Source organism: Podarcis melisellensis, assembly GCF_964234715.1.
Source record: "Podarcis melisellensis genome assembly, chromosome: 6".
Classification (NCBI taxonomy): Eukaryota; Metazoa; Chordata; class Lepidosauria; order Squamata; family Lacertidae; genus Podarcis; species Podarcis melisellensis.
The window spans coordinates 35128375-35148609 of NC_138538.1; the positions used below are offsets into that span (position 1 = coordinate 35128375).

Sequence of the window (20235 nt, forward strand, 5' to 3'; positions counted from 1 at the left end):
AGAATTTGATAAAATCTGAAATGTTTTCTTAGACTGTTTCATTCAGTAATTCTCTATTACCCGTTTCCTTCCTACACCATGTGTCCAATTTCCCCCGATTGACTCTTTTTGTTAATCCAGGTAACATTTAATAAGAAGTGGAAGCCTGAGGTGTTTTATGTTCACCTAATATGAATGTTTCTCACAATTGTAATTTTATGTTTCATTTGAAAAAGCCACAAAAGCTTTTATTTGTAGTAAGGTCAGAAGTGGTAGAAAATAAATTAGAGTTTATTTCTGTCCCCAAAAATGCATTAGGTCAGGTTGCTTTGGAATAGAAGACCCAATATTTGGTCTTACTTGGGGAATTTAGGGAATTTGAAAACTAAAACTACACTTGTTTTATTTACTGTATTTACAGCTTTCATGATGTGCAAATGCATATCCACTTTAGGACATGTTGATCAGTTTATACTGCAGTCATCAGTGACTGTGTAATTCCATTGACACATGTATAAGCTCCGGTTTCACATGTGTTTTTGAAAAGTGATGGCAAGCAAATAATCTAGGTGTTTGGAATGCAATTTGTGCTTATGTTATTTCTATCCAGAAGATTAATTCTGTTCAAGGAAGGACTGTGGTAAACAATTCTATCTATCATCTATCTATCTTTCTAGCAACTAGCATCTATCTATCATCTATCTATCTATCTATCTATCTATCTATCTATCTATCTATCTATATCTATCATCTATCTATCTATCATCTATCTATCTATCTATCTATCTATCATCTATCTGTCTATCTATCTATCATCTATCTATCTATCTATCTATCTATCATCATCATCATCATCATCATCATCATCTATCATCTATCTATCTTTCTAGCAACTAGCATCTATCTATCATCTATATCTATCTATCTATCTATATCTATCTATCTATCTATCTATCTATCTATCTATCATCTATCTATCATCTATCTATATCTATCATCTAGCAATAATAATAATAATAATAATAATAATTTATTTATACCCCGCCTATCTGGCTGGGTTTCTCCAGCCACTCTGGGCAGCTTCCAACAGAATATTAAAATACAATAGTGTATTAAACATTAAAAGCTTCCCGAGCTATCTATCTATTTATCTATAATAGTCATGTGTATAGATGATAGATGATAGATAGATAGATAGATAGATAGATAGATAGATAGATAGATGATAGATGATAGATGATAGATAGATAGTATATAGTCCATCTTTCACCAAATGGTCCCAGGGCAGAAATATTCCACAAAAGTATTATAAAATAAAACCAACACACAAACACACATGCATCAACAAAATGCACAAGTTCAGACTATGTTTAATCATGAGATAAGTAAGAATACTTAAATGGCTCGTGAAACATTACCACCATCCAAAAGTCTGGGTAAAGAGGTGACGCCTATGCTCCTGATTAAAGGCTAAGAGTATTGACAGTAGGTGCATTTAAGGAAGATAATCATTCTAGAGATCGAAAGCCACAACAATGAATGGCTGCTCAGGTCACACTGTCCCTCCCATGCGTCCCCCAAAAGTAGGAGCACCAAGTCTCCCTGCAGATCTTAATTCATTAGCAGGGCAAGGTGGAATGAGGTGCTTTGTCAGATATTTGGAGCCCAAGTCAGTTGGGGCTTTATATGTCAACAAAATCACATTGAATTAGGATTGGAAGTGGCAACCAGCATTGCTCCTTTAAACCTAGCATTGCACAAGCTTGACCAGGAGTGACTATCAGCACTCTGGCCACTGAATTGTGCACCAATTTCAGCTACAAGTTCAAGGGCAGCCCTACACCGAGTGCATTAAATAGTGCACTGCAGCATTGTATGATACAATAGATCATGTACAAACAACTCTCCCCATCACTGTTTTTTGCAAGACCAGGTCGGCGAGAGCCCATATGAAATGGATACGTGACCATCTGCTATGAAGACATGGAAAACATAGCAGTATTAAGTCACCACTGACCACTGTGAATAGTCAAGAAATTTGTGGGAAAACACAAATGAAAAAACCTGGTTGAATGTAAATTCCTAAGAGAAAGTAGGAAATTCCAAACAGCCTGCTACCTAAACTAGCCTACTGAATAGCCTACAAGCATTTAATCAACAAGAAGGGTCAAGGTTCAAATTCTGAAGCTGATTATATACTTTTAGAAAAAGCTCATTATTTGTCTCTAACTAGCAGCTTACAAAAGTTTCTACCCAAAACTCTGTGACTGGAAGTAAAAAATGAGATACCAAGTAAATTTATTCCCTGATTGTATAGCTAGAATTGTCACTCAGTTACAAAATCATTTCCTCATCCTCTCCTTCCCACTCCCCTTGTCTGTTATTTTAATTGTATGGAGAGCTTTGGGGCTCTCCTGTATCCTGCAAATCTTGGAAGCAGATATGAGGCTTTGGGAGCAACCCAGTTTGCTTTGAGCCACTTTGGGAAAGCCCTGCCTTACTTTGGACAAAATCAGAATCACTCCACTACTGTTGCTATCAAAGGGTTAAAAGAGTAGCAGAAACGCTCTAATCACTGAGCAGCTGGAGGTCATTAGGCTTCCAGGAACATGAGTCTGTATAAATAGTCCCCCTGTTTGTTTGTTCTTCCCCTTCTCCCTTTTGGGTGTGTGTTTTGCTGAGATGTGTGGTTCGTCGCCAGGGTTGTTTTTTGGTGTTTTGTAAATAAACCTTATTTTTGATTTACAAACCGCATGCTCCAGGACTCTTTTTTGGGAAGATGCTGCCTCTCCTGCCCTTCTTAGCTGCTGCGCGAAATCCTCTGCCGTGGTGAGACTTTTAAAGAAGGAAGTGCACTGGGCATTTACATTAAACTAATTAAAGTTTAATGGGACAGGTTATGGATGTTTGTACGTCAAGAAGGAGATAAGGAGAGCAGTTCAGAGTGATTTATGCAAGGACTGGAGTGAAGACAGAAGCGGTTGCCGACAACGAAAGCCTCCAAAGCAGCTTGAGTCCTGCAACGTGCCTAGAAAAGTTTTAAAGAGGCACTGCGCAGTTTGTACTCGCTGGAAGACGTCTGATTCCTCAAGGAGCCACCTCAGCAGCTGGGAGACGGTCTACAGGTGTGTGAGTATCGTTCCTAAGCCCCAGGGAGGATGGCAGAGTCCCAGGAAAGTTTTACTGTCCCGTTTACGCGACTCAATGGGAAAAATTGGCAAGATTGGAAGGCTAGAGTAAGGGTTTGGTTGCAAGCAAAAGAGTTGTGGAGCTGTACTGAAGCACCGCCTTTACAGGCAGCTGCAGACGCGTCTGCAGAAGCCAAAGCAGCAGCAGCAGCTTCACAGAAACGCGACAGGAAAGCCCAAGGTCTACTAGTTTTGGCAGTGGGACCAGAGCAAATGCCTTATGTTTCTGAGTTAAAGAACACGCATGAGGTCTGGACGGTTCTGCAGCGGTTAAATTCCAGAAACACTGCGGGGGCCAAGATCCATGCTACAAGATGTTTGTTTGATTTACGTCTCCAACCGGGAGCGTGTGTGAAAGAACATATTGCCAAAATGGTGTCTGCCTTTAATCAACTAAGACAGCTGGGCATTCCTTTCTCTATGGAGCAGCAGTCATACATATTGTTGTCTTCTCTTGATAAAAGCTATGAGACTCTAGCTCTAACTTTGGAAGCTATGCCTTCAACTGAATTAACCCTTGAATACATTTCTTCTCGGCTTGCGGATGAACAGGATAAAAGGCAAAGAGAAAGAGGTTTGTCTTTAAAGGGGAGTTATGCTGTGCCTAGGAGTGTTAATGCTGAGTTTGAGCACACAGTAAATGCTTTTGCAGCTAGACACTGTTTTCGCTGTGGTTCCCCTTCCCATCTAATCAGGAATTGCACACGTGAACCTGGTCAAGACAGCAACAAGGCCGTTACCCCTAGTTACCAGACAAGGAGTTCCAGGGGACGTCGAAGAAGAGGAGGAGGTCGTGGCTACTCCCACAGCACACAGCACATGGCTTCAGCAATGGCGTTGATGCAAGGGCGTGGCCAAGGCAGCAATCTACGCTGGTTGATCGACAGTGGTGCATCTCACCACCTGGTGGCGCCATCTAGTGTACGTTTGCAGAATTGCAGACATTTGCAAACCCCTAAAGTTGTGACAATGGCAGATTCAACTAAACGTTCCTTAGAGACTGTAGGCACAGTGTTCTTGAATTGTTTGCAAACAGAAATTGATGCCTACGTGCTAAAGGGACTGAAGGGGTGTATTTTGTCTGTGTCAGAACTTGATAGAAATGGGTTTAAAACTGTGTTTGAAAATGGGGTTTGCACTATTTCAAAGAATAACGTATCTCTTTTGCAGGTGGAATGCAGAAATGGGTTATATTATTTTGAGACAAGTCCAGATGAAGTTGAACAGGTTCATGCTGGTTGTGTGAACACGCCTACCCATAATTCTTGTGTTCATTTATGGCACCGCCGTTTAGGGCATATTAATTTTCAGTATGTTAAAAGGCAACCTGAATTATCAGAAGGGTGCAAATTGAACAAATGTAATAAGTATTTGGATTGTACTGCATGCAAAAGTGCGAAGGTTCATAGATGCAGCTATCCCAGTTCAGATAGGAAATCTGACAAAGTATTCCAACTTGTGCATATGGACCTGTGTGGCCCAATGCCTGTTGCTAGCATGGGAGGTTCGAAGTATGCACTGTGTCTCTCGGATGACAAAACAAAGGTTACATGGTTTTTTCCTCTCAAAACAAAAGCAGATACTGCAGAAACAGTTAAAAATTGGGTTCATGCGGTAGAACTTGAATTCGGTACTAGAGTACTTGCTTTTCAGACAGACAGAGGGTCAGAATTTACCGGGTCTGTGTTGCAGAATTTCTTTAAGAAAAAGGGAATTAAGCATCGTCTGTCTACACCTTATTCCCCCCAAGAAGGAGGCGTGGCCGAACGTAAAAATAGGGTTCTGCAAGAGTTGGCAAACTCTATGTTGTTTGATGCTAAACTTCCTCAAAGTTACTGGGCGGAAGCCTGGCAGGCGGCTACTCATATTCTGAACCGAGTATATAATTCGGTAATTGATACTACGCCTTATTTTGCTTTATATGGGAAGAAGCCCAAAGTTAATTACTTTCGGGTGTTTGGATCTCAAGCCTATGTACTTATCCCAAAAGCGTTAAGGAAAAAGGGAAGTCCAAGGGCTAGGAAACTCATCTTTTGCGGGTACGAACCACATGCCAAATCTTGGAGGTTTGTGGACCCAGGTGGGGATACTACAAGAGTGGTCCTCAGTAGGAGCGCTGATTTTTGTGAGCAGTCCGGATGGACTCACTTACACGCTAACCCTGACATTTTGAGAGATGATTTAGGCATTCATGCTGAGAAAGAAAGTCCAGAGAGTGATGAGCCAGAAGGGGATGGTGCACATGGTTCAGATGCAGATTCTGATCAGGCACGAGGTTCTTCTCCTAAGGTAGAAAAGCCAGAATCTAGGAGTGCTCCAACTTCGCCAGTCAGTAGGCCTAGCAGACAGCAAAAGCAAAGCAGGTCACCTGCAACACCAAGCCCAAGGGAGGTATCTAAACGGAGGTCTTTATCCCTAGGGGCGCGTCCAGATATAAAGTCTGAGACAGATTCTGACAGCCAACGGTCAGAGGGGGCACAAGAGGAGCAATTGCGCAGGTCAAAACGCGCCACGAAGGGCAAGCCGCCAGAGCGGTTTAAGGTGACAAGTGTATACGTAAATATGGCACAGTGTGAGCCAGAAAGCTATATGGAAGTACAACAGCTTCCAAGCTCAGAAGCCGTAAAGTGGCAGGAAGCAATGGAAAAAGAGATGGCTTCAATGAAGTCTCTCGGTGTGTTTACAAGTACAGAGCTTCCGAAAGGGCAACAAGCTGTAGGTTGTCGATGGGTATATCGTTTAAAGCCCACAACTACTGAAGAGTTGCAATATAAAGCCCGGCTAGTTGCAAAAGGGTTTTCGCAGCGCAAAGGTGTTCACTATTCTCAAATCTATGCCCCTACTTCAAGATCGGAGTCATTAAGAATGCTTCTAGCCTCTTCAGCTAAGAAGGGAAATAAGCTGTTTCATTTTGATGTCAATGTGGCTTATTTAAATGCAGACTTACAGGAGGAAGTCTATATGACACCACCACCAGGTTTTGAAGGAGACAAGCCAAACCAGGTCTGGCGCCTACACAAATCCATTTATGGGTTGAAACAGTCCGCCCGTAATTGGAATTCCTGCTTAAACGATGCTCTAGAGAGCATGGGGTTCAGAAAGAGCGCAGCAGATGCGTGTCTTTATCTAAAAGGCTCGGGATGTGAACAAGAAGCAGTTTTGATATTTGTTGACGATTTATTATACAGTGGAAAGGATGATAAACTTGCACAACAATTTGCCACAAAGCTTGGAGAAAGGTTTCAGATAAAATCACTAGGCAATGTATCTGTTTATCTAGGAGTTAAAATTCAGCAAGATGAAAATGGTAACTATTGGCTTAGCCAAGAAGCTAAAATCCAGCAGTTGCTGGAAAGGTTTAAAATGAACAACTGTGCTGGTGTTAAAACCCCAATGGAGTTAAGTTACACAAAGGATGCTCAAACTGAGCAAAAGGCAGAGTTCTGTAATCCCGGGGTTTACCAGTCAGCGATAGGCAGTCTACTCCACATTGCACAGTGGACTCGGCCCGATATAACATATGCTGTCAACATGCTGTGTAGACAAGCTGAAAAACCATCAATGCATGCTTGGCAAGGAGTAAAAAGAGTTTTAAGGTATCTCCAAACTACCAAAAGCTTTCGCTTAAAACTATCAGCAGAGGGCAGCACACAACTTGAATGTTGGGCCGACAGCAGTTGGGCAGATGCTGGACCAGATAGAAAATCAGTGTCAGGAATGGCGATAAAATTTGGAAATGCACTAATTGGTTGGAGATCAAGAAAACAATCACTTATAGCTTTAAGTTCAACTGAATCTGAGTTCAATGCGTTATCAGATATATGTAGAGAACTGGAATTTTATAAGCAACTGGTACAAGAATTGTTTGGAGAATGTTCCCTACCTATCAGAGTTTGGGAAGACAATCAACCTTGTATTAAACTAGCTAAATCAGGTCAATTCAAGGCGCACACAAAACACTTGGATATCCGTTATCAAAATGTATGCCAAAGTGTAAAACAAGGTTTAATTGAACTAAAGTATTGTCCAAGCCAAGAAAATCTCGCAGACGGTTTTACAAAAGCTTTGAGTCCGCAATCTCATAAATGTTTCTGTTCAGGTTTAAATTTGTATTAAGGTTGGTACAGCTCAGTGTTACGAGCGAGAGGGGGTGTTGCTATCAAAGGGTTAAAAGAGTAGCAGAAACGCTCTAATCACTGAGCAGCTGGAGGTCATTAGGCTTCCAGGAACATGAGTCTGTATAAATAGTCCCCCTGTTTGTTTGTTCTTCCCCTTCTCCCTTTTGGGTGTGTGTTTTGCTGAGATGTGTGGTTCGTCGCCAGGGTTGTTTTTTGGTGTTTTGTAAATAAACCTTATTTTTGATTTACAAACCGCATGCTCCAGGACTCTTTTTTGGGAAGATGCTGCCTCTCCTGCCCTTCTTAGCTGCTGCGCGAAATCCTCTGCCGTGGTGAGACTTTTAAAGAAGGAAGTGCATTGGGCATTTACATTAAACTAATTAAAGTTTAATGGGACAACTACTTTGATTCTGGAATTGGCCTTAATCTGAATCAAACACAGACTCCAACTATTATTATTTTTTTCTATACAGATAATATTGTTATGGTTCTTAAGTGAAAGCTAATGTATTATGTCACACAGCCAAAAGCCCTGAAATTTGTAAGTTACATAACAAGCAACCTAGCTTTCGTGGACAATAAGGAAAATCGAATTTGGACACCACTCTTACAGTGACTGAAACACATCTTAAGGAACATCTTAAGGAAGCTAACCAGAAACAGATAAGAAGATTCATTTGAGCAATCATCTAATATTCATTTAGAGAATTTTTGATTACGTGTTTTCCAAGCTGCTTGTAACAGCAATATTCTTCAGACTAATTTGTAATTCCCAAGCATTCCCTGGGCTGTTCTAGAGGGATATAAACCCTACAGTGTTCTGTTAGAGTAAGAATGTGAATAATTGCCAGTCTTCCAAGTGTGGGAGGAGAAGGCTGTCAGCCTTGTGTTTGTAAAATGAGAGATGTTTGCTCAAGCCAGAGGGTTGGAGATGAGCCGCGTTAGCATAATCAGCCTTCCTCAGTTGCACTGGTTTCCACTCCAGGTTTTCCAACCAAATTTTTAACCTCCTAGTAATAATGCAATTCATTCTGTGCTCTCTCCTTTTATCAATGTCACCCTGTTGTGTGTAAAAATAGGTAATTCAATGATAACATTAACTGCTTCAGTTTGCACTAATGGAATCTCTAACTGGGGTCAGTAATTGCACATCAAGGAAAGAGGAGAACCGAGAGCCTTACATGAAGTCGCCAGTGCCGAAATTGTTTGTGGCAGATCAGCCAGCCCAGTTTCTGCATTTCTTGCTCTGTTGCGGTGGAAAACGTAAGGGAAATATTACAGGAAGCATCAAAGGGGGATCTTAGGAAAGTATTGTTAACCCACATCAAAGATGGAGACCTGAGCAAGTAGCTTGGCAGGGAGAGCTGGCGTCACTGTAGTAAGATCAAACGGAATAAAATACAAAGACTTGCCACATTCCTTCATCAGATGTGCAGATAAATAACGGAGCTTCAAAGCATTTCCCACATTCATGAATGACTGGTAAATAAATAAACAAACAAATAAAAGGGCTGGGCTCCTTGGGAGCTGAGCAACAAGGAAGTGGGGAGCAATAAAGTGCGGCAAGACCAGGCAGTTCCAGACAGGCAATAAAAGAGAAATAAAACAAACAAAGTTGGACATTTCCTTTGCCACCATCATCCCGAGAGCCCCCTTCTCACATTAGCACCTTTTTAGCTACTGCAGTTGCTATTGAAAGCGTTTTTCTATGAAACACAGGGATATATGGATTCTGCAATTCCATGCAAGGACAGAATTTGCTGCCAGGTGCAAAATCCAGCAGCTTGAGGAATTGTGCTTTCATTTAACAAACACATTTTTTCAAGCACTTAACCCTGCAAAGAGAAGAAGTGGGAAACTTGCATGACAAAGCCTCTGAGGCAGGTGGGAGCTGGAGAGGATTCACAATAGCAGGGGATGGGAATTCAGTGTCCCACATAGCTCCTTGTCCCATCTGGAGCAGCATAGAAAAATAAATAATGACAAATAAGCAAATATTCAGTCCATATGTCACATATAGTCCTCCTGAGCAGGTACGGCATGCAACTACGTTTGCAACATTTAAGCTCACAGACTAGATAAATGGTCAGCTGTCTCCAGACTCCTTAAAAGACCCAGCAGTAAGACCACAACAGGCTGCAGAGAATTCACTTATTAAAGTAATAAAACTGAGCATCTCTTTTCATTATTGCTCCTAAACCTTGGCATGTGCCTGCACAAAACAGGGTGGATTGGAGGAGCTTGCATTGAAATTCTTCAACACACTTTTCTCATCATCCATCACACATCAGGGGGGAGGAGGCAATAACCCGTAAATGGGCCACAAGATGTTTGCTTGCATGAAAACACCATATAAAGCAGTTTTCATACGACACACAAAATGAAGGGGGAAATGCCTAATACAAAATCCAGGCAATGCAATAGAGCATCAGTATATGGAGTTTTGGGAAGGAAACTGGTGGAGTGAAGGGACAGAGGAGCATGAAAGAATGCCACTGAGCATGATTCACCTATTCTGCATCCTTAAAGGCTTTTAAAGTAGTGTTGTTTGCAAAAAGTGCCGCCTTCCTTCTGCCATTTGTTAGACTGAGGTATAGAGCAGAAGGGTCTCCCCATTCAGGGAGAGGGCAAGAAGTTGTGCCATAAATGTAGGTGAGCTTTTGATGGTTTCAGGGCTGGCCTACACATGAGGCAAGGTGAGGCAGCCACCTCAGGTGGCAGGATCCACAGGGGCAGCGGTTCCAGCCTCTGATGCATTGCCTGCTGCTTCTGCTGCTGCCATGGTGGTAGCACTACACCAGCCATAGGCAACCTTCAGCCCTCCAGATGTTTTGGACAACAATTCCCATCATCCCTGACCACTGGTCCTGTTAGCTAGGGATCATGGGAGTTGTAGGCCAAAACATCTGGAGGGCTGAAGGTTGCCTATACCTACACTACACTATCTAGTGACCACTGATCCTTAGCATGAATCTTACTTACATATTCTGTTGAAAATTATCGGCTGATGAAGATTATTACAAAACAGTAGTATCATTCTGGAGACACTGTCCTTTTGAGGCTTTTTAGACGTCTTCCGTTGAAACTTTTGAAAGACTATTGAGAGACTTTACTTCTGAAACTTTTGAGACGTCTTCTGTTGAAATTTTTGAAAGATTATTGTGAGACTGTCCTTAGATATCTGTTTTGAAAACACGGCTTGACAGTCCTCGCTACCACTCTGTTATATTGTAGATATGAACTTTGATTGGCTTATTCCTACAGTTTGAATGATATCATTACTCTATTATATATTCAGTACTAACTATTAGTCTTACCCATCGGGTAAGGTGGATTTAATCCTCCTTTTGTTCCAGAGGAAGATATTCACTTCTTCCCTTGTTCCCAATAACCCTTTCTTCCCTGGTAGGAAGAGAGAACACCTCTTTTGTGGTTCACCTCAGGTGCCAAAATGTCTTGGGCCAGTCTTTGATATTTTCATATAGTCATATCTGATTGGCTTCATGGTTGCACCATTCATAGTGAAGTAGGAAAACAGCATCCCACTAAAAATTAAGAACAGAAAATTTCTCACAAGAGAAGCAATAGCCCCTGTTAGAGCAAAAAAAAGGGAGGAAATAGTTGCCAGATCTGTTGCAAAGTAATTTAAATTGAATTGCAGATTCTATAAAGCTGGAAACCAGAGCACATAGCATTTCAAAGAAGTGTCACCTGAAATATTTAATCTTAAAGACTATAGCCCAATACTTTTTTTTGAAAGGATATATGCAGTGACAGATAAATATCTAGAATCATATAAAGCAGTGTTGTTTCATGAAAATTGCTGACCAGGGCAATTAGTATTTCAGTGAGGGAAAGTATGTGTTTTCCAAAGACTTAAGTGACAGTTAAAATAGTATCTATTTTCTTTTCATCATTACCAGTTTATAGGTGCAATAATAAAGTGTAAGCTTCAATGAATTTTGTTGAAGCCACCCAATCTAATAAGCAGAACAACATTAGCTGTTGTGTCCCACTTTGTGTTACCAGTGGATGAAGGGTGAGAAGCATTTAGCGATACCAAAATAACAGCTTAAAGAACGCATCTGTTTTTCTGTTCCCCAGGATTCCAGCTTCTCAGGGAAATGCATCTTTTGAGCCTCAGAAGCAATGCTGACCTTTATAAGAGCAAACTTTTAAAAGGCTCATTTCTTTGCAACAGGATAATTTGAGATTTGTTCACATTTTAAGCCAGCTCATTTCCCTGCTTATTATCAGAATTTGCTGTTTAGACAGCAGAACTGTGGTCTTTGTTCAAATAACGGCTCTGGATTTAGGAGGCTTTGTCACATTTCTGCAGCAGTGGAGGTGGAGGAGAGGGGAATAAATGCATGAAACAAATATTAAACACTAAACACTTTTTCATACAATGGCCAGAAGTGGGTGGTCCTTGTTAATCAAACCTATAATTCCACTTACTCTCAGTGTTTCATTCTGGATTTTTTTCTAATACACAAGCAAAATACAATGGGGAAAGCATAAGAAACTGGCATTAAAAGTTAACCATCCAGAGAATGCAGCCTAGGCATGCATGTGTGTGAATGAACACACACACAAACACACACACAGAGAGAGGATGCTCCTTTATACCAAGTCAGACCATTCCTCTACCTAGCTCAGTATTGCCTACCTCAGCCTTCCCCAATTTAGTGTCCTCCAGATGTTCTGGACTACAGCTCCCATAATCCCAGCTTTTGGGCACGCTTGCTGAGGCTAATGGAAGCTATAGTCCAAAACATCTAGAAGGCACCACGTTAGGGAAGGCAGGTCTACCCAAATTGGTAGTGGCTCTCCAGGAGTCATTTGCTGCCCTCCCTGGCTATGCTAGGGATTGTCCTGGTCCTCAAACACTCTGCACTTCAATTGGGAGAAAGCTGCACTTGCAGAGCACAGGCGATGCTGGATTTCAGCATCAGTGTTGGTCCTTGTGGAAAAATAACTGCCTAGGTAGGAGAAGTGATCAACATTTTCCAACGTTACATCATTGAGTTGGATTTGTGGTACAGCAGAGGAGTTATTTTGTACTTGTTGGTGCAGCACGGTCAACAAAAGAAGACTGTCTCAAGGCAAATCTAAAAAAAGTAGTATAAACACTGACAACTGGGAAACACTGGCCTGTGAGCACTCCAGTTGGGGAACAGGTGTCATAGGCTTTGAAGACACTCGAACTCAGGATGAAAGGGAGAAACGTACTAAGAGTAAGGCATGCTTGTCAAATCCACACTGTGATCAACTCCCGTCTGGAAACCAATGTCCCTACTGTGGAAGGACGTGTGGATCCAGAATTGGCCTCCACAGTCACTTACGGACTCATGGTTAAAACCGTGTTTATGGAAAACAGTCTTACTCGGCTACGAGTGATCGCCAAAGAAGAAGAAGCAGCAGCTAGGGATTGAACCAGGAAGCTTTTGCAGGCAAAATGTTTGTCCTACCATGGGTCTACAACACTTTCCCCACATACACATATATGTGGGATCCTGCTTCTTCAAATAAAAGGTCTTATCTGAAGGATCTGCCTTTGCTATCTGCAACTCAACCTATGAACCTGATGAATGCAGAGAAATGTGGGTTATTCTGCCCTTCTTCCTCCTTCTTTCTGGAGGCTGATGACAGCCTACTCTACTGCTGACTCTTTTCCCCACAGCTTCTAGCTCCTGGCTTCTTATCAGGAATCACTATTACCACAAAGGAACAGAAATACCAGAATCTCACAGCGTTCCTCTCATGTGGCTGTTCCAAGGGAGGTGGCCTTGCATACATGAAAGGTGTGTAGGAGGCCTAGTCATTGTCCCCATGTTACAGAGGCCTAACTGGCTTCAACCAGAAGTCAGGTATTTAATGCTGCCTGTCCCATGCTATGGAACACACTTTCCCAGCAAAGTTTTGGCAAGCACCCTCACGTTTGACTTTCTGATATTCCTTGGAGAGTTGGTGGTTGTTGTTTTTTTATACTAACAGGCCAATGCAGTTGCTTAAATTTTATTGAGTACCCAAACAGAAAGATTATTCTGTACTGCTCTCTCTCTCTCTCTCTCTCTCTCTCTCTCTCTCTCTCTCTCTCTCTCTCTTTCTTGCTGTGTTTGTGTACATACACCTATATGTACAGTGAGTGCCCTGATAAATAAATGGCAGGAATAGTTGGGTATGTCCTTGACTACAGAAGGGAACTGAATGATTAAGTCCTGTGTTCCCTTTCCCTTCTTTAATAACTCACCCAGTGTCTCCAGGTAATATTTACTTATTAAAGAAGATGTGGGGTTGTACCCAGTGTTGCATGAAGAGAGTTTGAATTGCAGAAATGGATGTCTGTTTTCACTTCATTTCCTGTGCACCCCAAAAAATCTGCTCTGGAGAGGCCCCCTACCCTCCAGAGCTGATTTTGAGAATGTGCATCATATATCTTGCTGAGTGAAACATTGCTGTGAATACAAGGAGATGTGGAGTGGAAGCAGCCATGCATCCCTCCCACAATAATCAAATTTGCAGATGACACCAAACTGGGAGGGGTGGCTAACACCCCAGAGGACAGGATCACACTCCAATACGACCTTGACAGATTAGAGAACTGGGCCAAAACAAACAAGATGAATTTTAACAGGGAGAAATGTAAAGTATTGCACTTGGGCAAAAAAAATGAGAGGCACAAATACAAGATGGGTGACACCTGGCTTGAGAGCAGTACATGTGAAAAGGATCTAGGAGTCTTGGTTGACCACAAACTTGACATGAGCCAACAGTGTGACGTGGCAGCTAAAAAAGCCAATGCAATTCTGGGCTGCATCAATAGGAGTATAGCATCTAGATCAAGGGAAGTAATAGTGCCACTGTATTCTGCTCTGGTCAGACCTGACCTGGAGTACTGTGTCCAGTTCTGGGCACCACAGTTCAAGAAGGACACTGACAAACTGGAACGTGTCCAGAGGAGGGCAACCAAAATGGTCAAAGGCCTGGAAACGATGCCTTATGAGGAACGGCTAAGGGAGCTGGGCATGTTTAGCTTGGAGAAGAGGAGGTTAAGGGGTGATATGATGGCCATGTTCAAATATATAAAAGGATGTCACATAGAGGAGGGAGAAAGGTTGTGTTCTGCTGCTCCAGAGAAGCGGACACGGAGCAATGGTTCCAAACTACAAGAAAGAAGATTCCACCTAAACATTAGGAAGAACTTCCTGACAGTAAGAGCTGTTGGACAGTGGAATTTGCTGCCAAGGAGTGTGGTGGAGTCTCCTTCTTTGGAGGTCTTTAAGCAGAGGCTTGACAGCCATATGTCAGGAGTGCTCTGATCGTGTTTCCTGCTTGGCAGGGGGTTGGACTCGATGACCTTTGTGGTCTCTTCCAACTCTATGATTCTATGATTCAATATGGTGCTTAGGGCCATGTCACAGGTGCTTGGTCATGATTCTGTAACAACAGCCACAGTGACGACAACTTGCATGTGTGATGCCATCACATATTAAGAACAACAGCACAGATATCATCTCTGTTGCAATATTGAATTAGCCAGTTCAGGGCTGAATTACATATATTATCTGGTGATGAAATATGCATGTGTGAATTAGTCATTAGTGTGTCACAGAGGCAGGTGATGGTATTTGTACCCCACCCATCTGACTGGGTTGCCCCAGCCACTCTGATATAAAAAAGCATAATAAAACACTACACATTAAAAAGCTGCCTTCAGGTGTCTTCTAGAGATTGATTTACTGCTGGTGTGTGGGTGTGGGTGTTGTTTTGAAATGCATGTTTTATAGAAATATGAAGGACTTTAAAAATGTGCACTCTTAGGGATAAAAATAAAATACATATCTCTGCATCATGTATTGGTTGATGTATAAATTGCCCAACTAAGGAAATGCATGAATGAACAAATGTCAACAAAGGTCTTCCCTGTAAAGGAGTGACAATTTCTGGCTCATCTGTGGCACAGGCATTGTGAGACATTAGCAAGGCTTCTAGGCCAAGGATGCAGCAAACCTTGAATGGAAATGTAATGCATTCATATTTGGATCAAAAGAAATAAAGTGTGCAAAAGCCTGAAAGTTTTTGAAGCACTCTGCATTTACATTATAAAGTAGTTAGGATTTCATGTCTTAGTCAATAACATCTTTAAGTGTTGTCCTTTTCAAAACAACAAAACTGCCTTTTGAAGAACCTGTTTTTGAAAAGGCAGTTGTCACGGCCACCCAGGACTGGTCCCAGCTCACAAGAGACCTCACTCCGTTGCAGCTTATTTACAGGAATAGTTTATTGAAGATTTCTGCTTCTCATACAGTTCAGCATTGTGGCCGTACGTCTGCCACGTTAGACCGCTGAAGTCCCCTCTGACTCCTCCCCTCTTCCGCACCAACTTAATAGCCTGGCTCTAGACCACCTCTTCCTCTCCTTTCTTTTCCGCAGGGTCTTCCTGCCCCCCTGGGTTCCCTCTCTCCGTGACTCGCCTGAGGCTGAATCCTCTGCCGCCTCTTCCCCCCTCTTTCTGGCTTTAGGGCCGGGCTCCTCCCCTGAGCTCTCTCCACTTCCGCGCGCCTCTACGTTTGAACTTGGCGCGCGTACGTTGCTGCTGACCTTTCTTTCGACCGCTACACCACCCCCTGCTCTGCTCTCCACCCTTTCCGGCTGAACACCCTGCTCCAACCCCCTCTCTCTGTTCTCTCCTAATCCTGCTCCCTCCGAGAGGCTGACGACTCCACCCCCTTTACTCCGTTCCGGCTGAGACGTCTCTTGCTTCCTCTGTCTTCCACTGGGCTCCTCTCCGCTTCTCCCTTCTCCTCCCCTTTGCTTGATTAAGGTAACCCCCTTTTGAGAGTCCTCTGACTCGCTGCTCAGACTCGTGGATTCCCTCAGAATTCCGTCATCTTCTTCCTCATCCTTCTGCCCCTCCTCCCACTCGCTCTCCGTCTCCTCTGTCATCTCCTCCTCTCTCCCAGAAACCCTGACATCCATCCCCCCCTCGAAGCCCCCCCTTCCCCCCTCCCGCTCGCCGGGGACCGGTTGTGGAAACTGCGGCTCTTCGGGGGTAGGCTCAGGATACAGGTCGTCTACGTCAATGTTCTCTGCTGGCAGTTCTGTGTAAGCGTATTCGAAGTCGGGTTCTTCCCCCAAATGCTTCTCAGTCTCTGCTTCCATCGCTACTTCCTCCGGTGCTGCCCGCCCAGGACCTATCAGCCACCTCTTACGCCATTCCTCCTCTGGCTGCTCCTCCCACCAATAAGGGGTTTCCGTGTCCACCCCCGAGCACGATCCCCTGGGCGGGCTTGATTCTGGTGTTCTTTCCTCGGGGGAAGAGAAACCCCTGAACGTGCTATCTGACAATGTGGGTGTGAAAAGCCAGTCATCAAAGTACTCAGCTGGCATGGGTCTATGTGGGAAAAGTGCATGGAACTCTTCTTTCAAAAGGGGTTCGTCTAACTCGTAGCCTGGCACCCAACTATTAGCAGCGGCTGGTGTGCCCTCCCTGGCGAGAAAATATTCAACTCCCTCCTCCCCCCATCTCGAGTCCAGTATCTCTGTGACCTCGTTAAGAGGTCCTGGTCTTGGCGATTCCCCCCTCTCAGGCGCCCTCCTACGTGGCTCTGGGGGTGCTCCTGACTCTTGAAACCTGTGTGGGGTTTTGTAGGGAGTGAGCACCGACCTATGAAAGACCGGGTGCACCCTGGAACCTTCCGGAAGGGCTAGACGAAAAGCCACCGGATTGATCTTAGCCTCAACTTGATATGGCCCTAGCTGCCTGTGTCCTAACTTCTTCTTGGCCAATGACCTGGCCGGCATCGCGTGGGCTGCTAACCACACCCAGTCCCCAACCTGGATGTCCTCTCCCGCCCTCCTGTGCTTATCGGCCTGCACCTTATACGCCTGTTTTGCCAGCTCCAAATGTCTCCGCAGCTCCTCGTGCACCTCTTGCAACTCCGCTGCAAACTGGTCGGCATCTTGAGGCCCCCCCCCTCCTGGTGCCGCAAATCTCGGGAAGGTTCTGGGATGACGGCCATTGTTCGCGAAGAAAGGCGTCACCCCGGTGGAAGCGTGTTTCGTGTTGTTGTAGGCGAATTCAGCCATCGGCAGAAAGTCCACCCACGCCGCAGGTCGCTGGTTGGCGTAGCACCGCAGGTACTGCTGCATGATCGCGTTGACCCTCTCCGCTTGACCGTTGGTTTGTGGATGCCTCGCCGATGTCAGGTTGATTTTGACGTGCAAGATGCCCAGAAGCTTTCGCCAGAAAGTGGAAACAAACTGGCGCCCCCTGTCGGACAAGACGGACTGCGGAAGTCCATGCACTCTGAAGACGTGATCGATGAAGAGCTTTGCGGTCTGTTCTGCCGTCGCCACCTTGGCACAAGGGATGAAGTGCGCCATCTTGGTGAACAAGTCCACCACCACTAACACCGCCGTCTTACCTCTGGAGCTGGGCAGGTCTGTAACAAAGTCCAACGCTACCCTCTCCCATGGTTGCTGCGGTGTCTCCAGCGGTTCTAGCAATCCCGCCTGCTTCTGGTGCACCGGTTTGGACCTCTGGCAGATATCACACCTGGCGACGTAGTCCGCCACCTCTCCTCTCATCTGGGGCCACCAAAAGTCTCTAGCCACCAACTCCATCGTCTTCTCTTTGCCGAAATGGCCTGCACTAGGGGCGTCATGCAACTGTTGCAGAACCTTGGCTCGAAGATCGTCGGTGGGCACGTAAAGGGCACCCTTACGAGTCAAAAGTCCATCTTGTAATTGAAACCCATCGGTGTGTCGCGACCCTCCGCGTAGCTCCTCCATCTTAGACTGTGCAAACTGATCCCTTTGCAACGCGCGTCGCACCGCGTCCAGGTCGACTGCGATGGTAGCGCACGTCCACGCCTGCGGTGCGAAAATGTGCTTTGCTGCGATTGGAGCTGCTTCCTCCAAGTATTGCGGCTTTCGGGACAGCGCGTCTGCAATAACATTGGAGTCTCCTGGGATGTATTCTATTTTGAAGTCGAAATCCGCAAAGAACTCCGCCCAGCGCATGTGTCGCTGGGTCTGCAACTTAGCCGTCCGCCAATACTCTAAGTTCTTGTGATCCGTGCGGACCTGCACCGTGTGCTTGGCTCCTATCAAGAAGTGTCGCCACGCTTTGAAAGCTGCATGAATGGCCAACAACTCCCTGTCCCATATGGTATAATTGCGCTCCGCCTTGCTGAGCTTCCGGGAGTAGAACGCACCCGGTCGCCAGTTGCCTTGTGAATCCTCTTGCAAAAGAACGGCCCCAACCGCTCTATCTGACGCATCGGTTTCTACCCGCATGGGTCTGCCGGGATTCACGTGGAGCAGCTGCTCTTCGGAGGCGAAAAGACCTTTAAGCGTCCGGAAGGACCGCTCCGCTTGTTCGGTCCAGACGAACTTCTTCTTCTTGGAACTGAGGGTGTCAGTGATCGCCGCCGTCGCGTTCGCAAAACCTTTGATAAACTTGCGGTAAAAATTGGCAAAGCCGATGAACCTCTGGACCTCTTTCCGATTTCGAGGGCTTTTCCAGTCCAACAGCGCTTGAACCTTAGCCCTGTCCATGGCCAGTCCCTCGTCGGACAACTTGTAGCCAAGGAAATCAACCTCTCTGACATCAAACTGGCACTTTTCCAACTTGGCGTACAGCCTGTGTTCCTTCAGCCTCTGCAGGACCTCCCTCACGTCCTTATCGTGATCCTCCGGCGATTCCGAGAAAATCAGGATATCGTCGAGAAAGCAGACACACTTCTTGTAGAGGAGACCTGCTAGCACGTGGTGCATAAATGCTTGAAAAACGTGGCTGCCATTTTGGAGGCCGAAAGGCATGACTCTGTATTCGTATGTGCCCAGAGGGGTGAACATGGCGGTCTTCCACTCATCCCCTTTCCGGATGCGGATGAGATTGTAAGCTCCACGTAGGTCCAGCTTGGTGAAAATCTTGCCCCTCCTGACGGTCGCTAAAAGGTCGTCAATCTTGGGCATGGGGAAAGCTTTGGGCTTAGTCAAGCTGTTGATGAACCTGTAATCCACTATAAGCCTTTTTTGGGGCGTGTCCTTCTTCTTCACAAAGAAAACAGGGCTGCCTCCCGCTGCTTTAGATTCCTGGATGAAACCTCGCTTGAGGTTATGGTCTATGAACTCCCGAAGCTCTTGCATTTCGTCCTCCGACATGGAGTACAGCTTGGCAGCAGGCAATTGCGCCCCTGGCACTAAATCAATCGCGCAGTCGTAAGGTCTATGAGGCGGCAACTTGTCAGCTTCCTTCTCACAGAAAACCTCCAAGAATTCCTGGTACTTGTGAGGCACTGTTTGCACCATACCCAGATGCAATGGCTGCTCAGCTTCTCCTCCCTGATCGGTCTGAAAGCAATGCTGAGCACAATACGATGAACAAAAGTTGATCTGCCTCTGGTACCACGCAACCGCGGGACTGTGCCTCTCCAGCCAACTCATGCCTAACACGATGGGTGTGTCCGATAAGTGGGTGACATTGAAACTAATAAGTTCTCGATGGTTGCCAATCTGCATCATCATGGGAGGGGTTTGCTGCACCACTTGCCCCCCCAGCAACTTCCTGCCGTCCACCGTGACCACGTTCAGAGGCGTCGTTGCAGGCAGGAGCGCCATGTTGTGCTGCTTAACGAACTGCAGTCCCATGAAGTCGGCGTTGCTTCCCGAATCGATCGTTATTGGAACCTCGAGGAGTCTCCCATCAGGCAACTGGAGTGTTGCTGTGAGCAGAACTGCCGGTTTGGGAGGCAAAGGGTCCACGCTCTGCAGTGATGCTGGGGGCTTGTCTACAGATCCGCCTGGCTGAGCCCCAGTAGCTCTGCTTCCAGCCAGGCACTGTCGTTTCCCTGAAGCTGCTCCCCTGGTTGCACCTCTGCTGTTACAGTTGCCAGCGCTGCAGTGTGCTTCTGGAGCCTCTGGGGGCATTCTTTCGCCAT

At 45.1% G+C, this 20235-nt stretch overlaps 1 long non-coding RNA gene across 1 annotated transcript in view; it reads left to right on the forward strand.

The window, feature by feature from the left end:
* The first annotated feature begins 1160 nt into the window (after positions 1–1160).
* Positions 1161–20235, forward strand: part of LOC309372701 — a 243752-nt gene continuing 224677 nt past the window's right edge. The window contains exon 1 of the long non-coding RNA XR_014169632.1: positions 1161–1236. This is a non-coding gene — a long non-coding RNA (uncharacterized lncRNA). The remainder of the gene's footprint in view (positions 1237–20235) is intronic.